Source organism: Penaeus chinensis, chromosome 22 (assembly GCF_019202785.1).
Source record: "Penaeus chinensis breed Huanghai No. 1 chromosome 22, ASM1920278v2, whole genome shotgun sequence".
Lineage (NCBI taxonomy): Eukaryota > Metazoa > Arthropoda > Malacostraca > Decapoda > Penaeidae > Penaeus > Penaeus chinensis.
Window position 1 is genome coordinate 27886784 of NC_061840.1, and position 7500 is coordinate 27894283.

Consider the following 7500-nt stretch of genomic DNA (forward strand, 5'->3'; position numbering starts at 1 on the left):
TGTGGGTCGAAACCAAAGAAGATACGAAAGTTGGAATGAATTGTCGAACTGCTTTTGTTTTTTGTTTCTTCTTTGTTGTTCTTCTTCATCATCTTCATCTTAATGAACAATGACAAAGACAATAGACCATTTCTGTTTTCTTCTTCTTTCTCTTCTTCTCCTTCTTCTTCATCAGTTTGATAAACTATGACAAAGGCAATAGACTGTTTCCTTTTCTTCTTTCTCTTCTTCTTCTTCTTCTTCTTCTTCTTCTTCTTCTTCTTCTTCTTCTTCTTCTTCTTCTTCTTCTTCTTCTTCTTCTTCTTCTTCTTCTTCTTCTTCTTCTTCTTCTTCTTCTTCTTCTTCTTCTTCTTCTTCTTCTTCTTCTTCTTCTTCTTCTTCTTCTTCTTCTTCTTCTTCTTCTTCTTCTTCTTCTTCTTCTTCTTCTTCTTAATCTTCTTCTTCTTCTTCTTCTTCTTCTTCTTTATTTTGATAAATTATGACAAAGACAATAAACCAGTTCTCATTTGACTTTATCGTGCGGCCATAACCTCTAGGTCGGAATGAAATATAGGAATTAATCTGTTCGCTAACGAAGGGCAAGGCGTGTGTGTTGAAGAGGAGGGAGCGGGAGAGGGAGATGGCAGCACGAGCTCCACGGATGCACGCGGAAAGCAGAACAAAAACGAGACTCAAAGCTAAGGAAAAGGAGACTCAAAGCAAAGGGAAAGGAGACTCAAAGTAGAGGGAAAGGAGACTAAGCAAAGGAAAAGGAGATTCAAAGTAAAGGGAAGCGAGACAAAGCAAAAGGAAAACGAAATTCAAAGCAAAGCAAAATGAGACTCAAAGTAAAGGAATGCGAAAGCATTCTCGTCCGTAGCAACTCGTCCGTTTCGAGTCACGGACGAGTGAATTGTCCGGCAGCAAGACTTTGTCCGTGGCACCCGACGGCAGACGGTCAGGTTAATAGTCCGTCTCAACCACCGGATGTGGACGACTACTCTCCTCCTCCTCCTCCTCCTACCCCCCCCCCCCCTTTCAACTTCGGTCGTGTTCTTCCCCAGCCCCTCCTCCCCTTCCACTTCCCTTATTCCCTCTCTTTGCTGCTCTCTTCCACCCTCCCCCTTCTCCCTATCCCCATCCCCTGTATCCCCCTTCCCCTCAATCCCCTGTCGCCCCCCCCCCCCCCCCAACTCCCACTTGAGTATCTGCACGCGATAGTGGTTTGTGACCCGCGCTGTGACATGGCGTATGTATCTTGGGGAGAGGATGCAATAGATCGGGGCGCTGCATGCTTCGGAAGGCAAGTCGGTTTTAGCGGGTGTTTCGAATTGTCGACTTTGGAAATATATTTAAAAAGAAGGGAAAGATATAAAAAAAGGGGAGATATTCCCATCATTGAAAGTGCATTCGTTGCCGCGTCGGGCGCACGATAGCATGGCCGCCTCGTATGGACACCGGGAAAAGCTGCTGTTATTTGCCGCATTGTGCCGGAAATTGCTTCATCCCGCTGTTGTGAGATTTACCGTTGCTGATTGCATTAGGCTGCGCGCGGTTGTAGCTTCGTGATTCGTGTTATTTTTTGGTTAGTTTTTGTTTTAGGTGGGTTTTTGTTTCTGTTTTGGCGTGTCTGATAAGCTCGTGGAGTCTGGTCGCGCAAGCTTTAGTCCAAAAGGAAAACATCGATGGGAAATAAGTATGTATGTCTGTGTTAGGTGTTTATCCGTTTCTGGTTTCCTCTCTTTTTGTAATTTGTTTTTGTTCTGAGATTAAATAGTGGCGTGAACTTTATTCGGTGTTAAGTCATTAATCTCTTTAGAGTTTTGTCCTATTTTTGTAACAAGTTCTCTGTCGTAGAAAGAAGTTAATGGATGTACGAAGTTGTCAGTCCTCTGGCGTTCGGGAGGCGAGGCAGGCAAGGTGTTAGGAGAAGAAACATCAGGCGGAAGAAGGATGGATTCTCGGTCGCTTTAATTAGCTGGTGTTAAGCTACCGCAAGTTTCCATAAGTATCTTTTGTCATGAGGGTTTTTTGTGCGTAGCGTGACAGCTGGCCGAGTTTTTGTAGTGTGTGCTGTGTGTGTGTCTGCGTGCGTGCTTATTTCACGGCGTGTTGGTCTACATGTCGGTCATGAGACTTGGAGATGCAGAGATTCGTGTACGTGAGATAAATAAAGGAAAGAGAGTTATGTTATCATGGAAAGGAGAGTGGAATATTAGTGAGAATTGTCTTTCTGGGTGTTATGGAAGGCAAGTCGGTTTTAGCGGGTGTTTCAGTGTTTACGGGATGTATCGAAAATACGTTTAGGTTTTATTTTGAATTATTTATTCGGTTATTTATCTCTTTGTATGTGTGTGTATACCCAATTACGCAGTTGGTCTCCGTGCCCAGTCGAAGTGCGTGTTGCAGGTGTCGAGTGCATGTGGTGCAGACGGTTGCCACGTTGGAGGGAGTCCGAGGGTGTGGGAGGAGTGGCAGCAGCGCTTCGTAACACGGGGAGGAATGCAGCCCTTAAAGCCCTAAATACGATATGCAGGGGTTCGTCCAGGCTGGGAACTATAGGATCGAGGAATGGAGTTCTGTAAGAGCAGGCTGACCGCTGTTTTGTCTACATAATGAGCGGGTTATGGTGGTGTTGGGGAGAAGGTTGGCGGCCTACCACACCACACCCGCCCGCCCGCCCCTCCATCGATCTCCTGCAGCGCCGCCGTCAGAGTCCCTTGGGGGAGCCTGGGTGCTGGTGTAGTTAGGGGGGGAGTGCAGCGTTTTTTTTTTGTTTTTTTTTTCTTTTCTTTCTCTTTATTTTTTTATCAATGTTTTTCTTTCTTTTCTTATTTTTTGGGGGGCGTCACATTGTGTTCGGTCAGATACCGCATCACCGTATATCGGCCGGGCGTAGGTTGACTGTGTCGTGTGGAGGGAATGTAACCCAGGGTTATTTAGGGTGTAGGTGGGGGGGGGGGGGAGAAGGAGGGAGGGTAAGAGGGAGGGAGGGAGGGAGGGTGGGTTGTGCCCTGCTTCGAGAAGTTTCCCAAGTGACGTTGAGTTTCGCCTTTAATCTACGGCGGCGGGAGATGCGGGAGACTATTTCTCTTGCTTGTTATTTACTCGTTCGTGGTTGTGTTTTCTTTTTTCAGGAGGGGGGGGGGGGGTAGAGGACACACCCGTGAATATGCTTAGATATACCTCCGCCTGGTGGATGCTCTTCTAGTATATGTATTGATCCTATCCCTCCTTCCCTCCCTTCCTTCCTTTTGCGCCCTTCCCCCTTCCCGTCATACCTCCTCCTCTTATGCCCCCTCACCCCTTTATGTCTCTTCCTCCTCCTCTTATGCCCCCTCACCCCTTTATGTCTCTTCCTCCTCCTCTTATGCCCCCTCACCCCTTTATGTCTCTTCCTCCTCCTCTTATGCCCCCTCACCCCTTTATGTCTCTTCCTCCTCCTCTTATGCCCCCTCACCCCTTTATGTCTCTTCCTCCTCCTCTTATGCCCCCTCACCCCTTTATGTCTCTTCCTCCTCCTCTTATGCCCCCTCACCCCTTTATGTCTCTTCCTCCTCCTCTTATGCCCCCTCACCCCTTTATGTCTCTTCCTCCTCCTCTTATGCCCCCTCACCCCTTTATGTCTCTTCCTCCTCCTCTTATGCCCCCTCACCCCTTTATGTCTCTTCCTCCTCCTCTTATGCCCCCTCACCCCTTTATGTCTCTTCCTCCTCCTCTTATGCCCCCTCACCCCTTTATGTCTCTTCCTCCTCCTCTTATGCCCCCTCACCCCTTTATGTCTCTTCCTCCTCCTCCTCAACCCCTACTCTCTCTTCCTCCTTAAACCCTCCCCTTTCCTCCTTTTTCTCCTCCTCCTTAACCCCTCCCCTCCCCTCTCCTCCTACTCCTCCTCCTCCTCCTCCTCCTCCTCCTCCTCCTCCTCCTCCTCCTCCTCCTCCTCCTCCTCCTCCTCCTCCTATACCCCCCTTCCAATCGTTAACCCTCCAATCCACCCAACCCCTTCCCCTGCCCCCTCTTCTCTCTCTCCTACATCCACCCCTTCCCTTGCCCCCTATCCTCGTCCCCACTCCTCCACCCTTCTCCTCCTCCTCTCTTCCCCTCTTCACCCCTTTCCTTCCTCCTGCTTCCACCCTTCCTCCTCCTACGGTACCTTTCTCACCCTCCTTCCCCCTCCTCATTCCCCCCTATTTCCCCAGTTTCCCCTTCCTCTCCGGTCTCCAACCCTCCCTCCCTCCCACCCTCCCTCCCTCCCTCCCTCCCTCCCTCCCTCCCTCCCTCCCTCCCTCCCACCCACCCACCCACCCACCCACCCACCCACCCACCCTCCCTCCCTCCCTCCCTCCCTCCCTCCCTCCCTCCCTCCTCCACTCTCTCCCTCCTCCACTCTCCCTCCCCCCCTCCCCTCCATTCCCGTCCTCTCCTCCCTCCCTCCTCTCCCTCTCCCATCATCCCCTCCCTCCTCTCCCTCTCCCATCATCCCCTCCCTCCTCTCCCTCCTCTCCCTCTCCCAACATCCCCTCCCTCCCTCCCTCCTCTTCCTCCCTCTCCGGCCTCACCTTCTTCAGCGTCATCTGAACGAACCTTGAAACTGTCTTTTTACCTTCTGTTTATTATTATTTTTTTTTCATCCCCCCCTCCCTTTTTTTCTCTCTTTTTCTTTCTCTCGGTGAATGCACGCCTCAGCCTCTCTCATTGTGGGAGTGGAAAGTACAGGCTCTTCCTCTTAAGGTGCATCTTCGGGCTCAACTTTTTATTCTATTATATATTTATTTATTTTATTGTGATTATATTTTTTGGGGGGTGGGGGAGAGGGAGAGGAGATTTTGGTTGTGTCTCCTTTGGTGATATATTTTTGTAGGACTTTCTCTCTCTCTCTCACTCTCTCTCTCTCTCTCTTTCTCTCTCTTTCTCTTTCTCTTTCTCTTTCTCTTTCTCTATCCATCTTTCTCTTTCTTTACATCTCTGTGGTTTTTTTGTTTTGTTTTTCCGCGTGCCATCATCACTCATACTCCGGGGACGATTTCGTGGCACCCGTTGGCACTCGATTTAAATTCCCTAACTCGCTCCTCTTCGGCCTCCTCGTCCTCCTCCTCCTCCTTCTCTTTCCTCCTCCTCCTCCTCTTACTACTCCATCCTCCTCTTCCTACTCCTCCTCTTTCTCCTTATCCTCCTCCTCTTACTACTCCTTCTTCCTCCGCTTCCTCCCCCTTCTTTTCCACCTTCCTCTCCCCCTCTTCCTCCTCCTCCTCCTCCTCCTCCTCCTCCTCCTCCTCCTCCTCCTCCTCCTCTTTCTCCTCTCCCTCCTTATCCTCTTCGTCCTCTTCCTTCCTCCTCCTCTTCCTTTTTCCTCCTCTTACTACTCCATCCTCCTCTCTTACTCCTCCTCTTCCTCCTTATCCTCCTCCTCTTACTACTCCTTCTTCCTCCTCTTCCTCACCCTTCTTTTCCACCTTCCTCTCCTCCTCTTCCTCCTCCTCCTCCTCCTCCTCCTCCTCCTCCTCCTCTCCTCCTCCTCCTCCTCCTTCTCCTCCTCCTCCTATTCCTCCTGGCAGAATCCTTATGAGGTTTGGTGCACGTTTTTGAAGACTTTTAAAAAATATGATTTCTTTTAGGTGGATGGGCGGGTGAAAGAGGGGGGGGGGGCTTTGTGATGGCTGTTTATGGTTTATTTTTAGGTTTTTTTATGTATTTTTATTTTGTTTTGTATTGGTGTGCAGCTGCTGTTGTTGTTGTTTTTTTATGATGATGTGGTGTATGGCCTTATATCGTTGTGTTTCGGGCTCTTAGTTTGCAGTGTTGTTTTTTTGCATCATTTTAGAAATCTGCTTTATTTTATTTTATTTATTTATTTATTTATTTATTTTTTATTTATTTATTTATTTATTTTTTATTTATTTATTTATTTATTTATTTATTTATTTATTTTTGTATTATTGTTATTGTCGTTATTATTATTATTATTATTATCATTATTATTATTATTATTATTATTATTATTATTATTATTATTATTGAAGATAGATACTCGTGATTGGTAGCACGTTTGTATTCTCCTTTAGACGTATCCGATTTCATCTTTTGAAGGCATTGCAGGCTGTAAAGACAAATTCCTGCATTTTACGAGATTTCCATTAGGAGTTATTTCGCGTTTCTTTTCAACTTTTTTTTTCTCTACTCTCCTTCTATTACGAGTGCCGAGTGCCTTAATTGCGTTTAAGGTCTTCATCTCCGCCTCTTCCGAGATTCACGAGCCGTGGCGTATCGCTCGCTGGCGGGGTCACGGGAAGGTCAGCTGTGTAAGGTCAGCCGTGTCACACCATACCTGCATTGGTCGGGACCTGCAGCATGACACCTGTCTCTTCCATGGACGCATTGATCGCCTCCGAGGCCCATGGCGGCGCCGAATAAGTTTATTCACGGCGATTCTGGTGCATAGACCCGCTTTACCTCCCCCCCTATCCCCTCCCTTCCCCTCCCTTTCCCTCCCCTCCGCTTCTTTTCCTCCCTTCTATCCTGCCTTTTTCTTCGTCTGTCTGTCTCCCTCCGTCTCTCTGTCCCTGTCTCTATCTGTCTGTCTGTCTGTCTCTGTCTCTTTTTCTCTGTCTCTTTCTCTCGTTCTCTTTCTCTCTTTCTCTCGTTCTCTCGGTCTCTTCTCTCCTTCTCGCCTCTCTCTCTCTCTCTCTCTCTCTCTTCTCTCTCTCTCTCTCTCTCTCTCTCTCTCTCTCTCTCTCTCTCTCTCTCTCTCTCTCTCTCTCTCTCTCTCTCTCTCTCTCTCTCTCTCTCTCTCTCTCTCTCTCTCTTCCCTCCTTCCTCCCTCCTTCCCTTCCTCCTTCCCTTCCTCCCCCATTACCTCTCTCCTCTCCCTATATCTCTCCTTCCTCTGCCTCACCCCCTTCCCCATTACGTTTTCTCCCCCCCCCCCCCCTCCCCAACGTCAGGCGCGGCGACGGAAGTGATGTGACGTCATTTCTCACTCTCACAAATACGTCGTTCCGTCAGCGCCGCCCGTGATGATGTTTTGTTTTTTTAGGGGGGTGGTCCGTGACACACTTGTTTTTGGTATTGCAGTTGTTTTAGTTGTTGTTTTGCTTGTTATGAGTATGTATTATGTTCTAGTTGTTTTTTGTCGATTAAATATCGCGTTTGTATTTATTTATTTTCGAGAGCGTCTGGAGTCCCCCGCTTGCAGGCTCTCCCGATGGGAAGGGTTATGCAAATCGGTCCGCGCTTATTCGAGAAGGCCCTTCGCCCGGGTGTCGTTTGGCGTTATGCCCTGCCGTCGCTCGCGGTTTGTGTTTTCATACTTCGCGTTATCGTCGCCTTCCCGTTTTAAGAGTTTTGTTTATGAGTCTGTTGATTTTATAGGAAGATATTGGGCGTTTTATCTCTCTTTTTTTCTTTTCTGTTGGTAACTTTTTTTTTTTTAGTAGTTCTTGTTTTGTTTTTTCTTCTTCTTGAATTGGTATCATTTGCCTCTTCTCCGAGAGAAGGGGTTTGTCGCGCAGTATGTAGGCCTAA

The 7500-nt window shown here is 48.0% G+C and overlaps 1 protein-coding gene across 1 annotated transcript in view; it reads left to right on the forward strand.

Annotated features, from left to right (window-relative positions):
• The window catches only part of LOC125036875 (mucin-3A-like), a 186939-nt gene that overhangs the window by 88317 nt on the left and 91122 nt on the right, over positions 1-7500 (forward strand). The gene's annotated exons all lie outside the window — the stretch shown is intronic.